The 238-nt window shown below is 26.5% G+C and overlaps 1 protein-coding gene across 1 annotated transcript in view; it reads left to right on the top strand.

Annotated features, from left to right (window-relative positions):
- Positions 1 to 238, top strand: part of LOC119589058 (transmembrane protein 107-like) — a 10,336-nt gene that overhangs the window by 2,704 nt on the left and 7,394 nt on the right. The window lies entirely within an intron of this gene.

The raw sequence follows: 238 nt of genomic DNA, 5'->3' as shown, positions 1-238 counted from the left end.
GTATGTATGTGTGTGTATGTATGTTTTAGAGTAGTTCAACATCTATTTAACTGGATAACTGGTTATTTAAAAATCAGATACTATAATACCCTGTGCTAAAAATCATTTTGTTCACCATATACAAAACTGTTTTACAATGATTAACTCCAACTTGCTATGCTAAATTATGTTAGGCTTATGCATTTATATACAATATCCTATAATATTTCTTTTTTTATTTGTTAACAAAAAGCTGCTA

Source organism: Penaeus monodon, chromosome 25 (genome assembly GCF_015228065.2).
Source record: "Penaeus monodon isolate SGIC_2016 chromosome 25, NSTDA_Pmon_1, whole genome shotgun sequence".
NCBI classification, from domain to species: domain Eukaryota; kingdom Metazoa; phylum Arthropoda; class Malacostraca; order Decapoda; family Penaeidae; genus Penaeus; species Penaeus monodon.
Note: the sequence above shows the minus strand (reverse complement) of the source record. Positions and strands in the feature narration are given on the sequence as shown.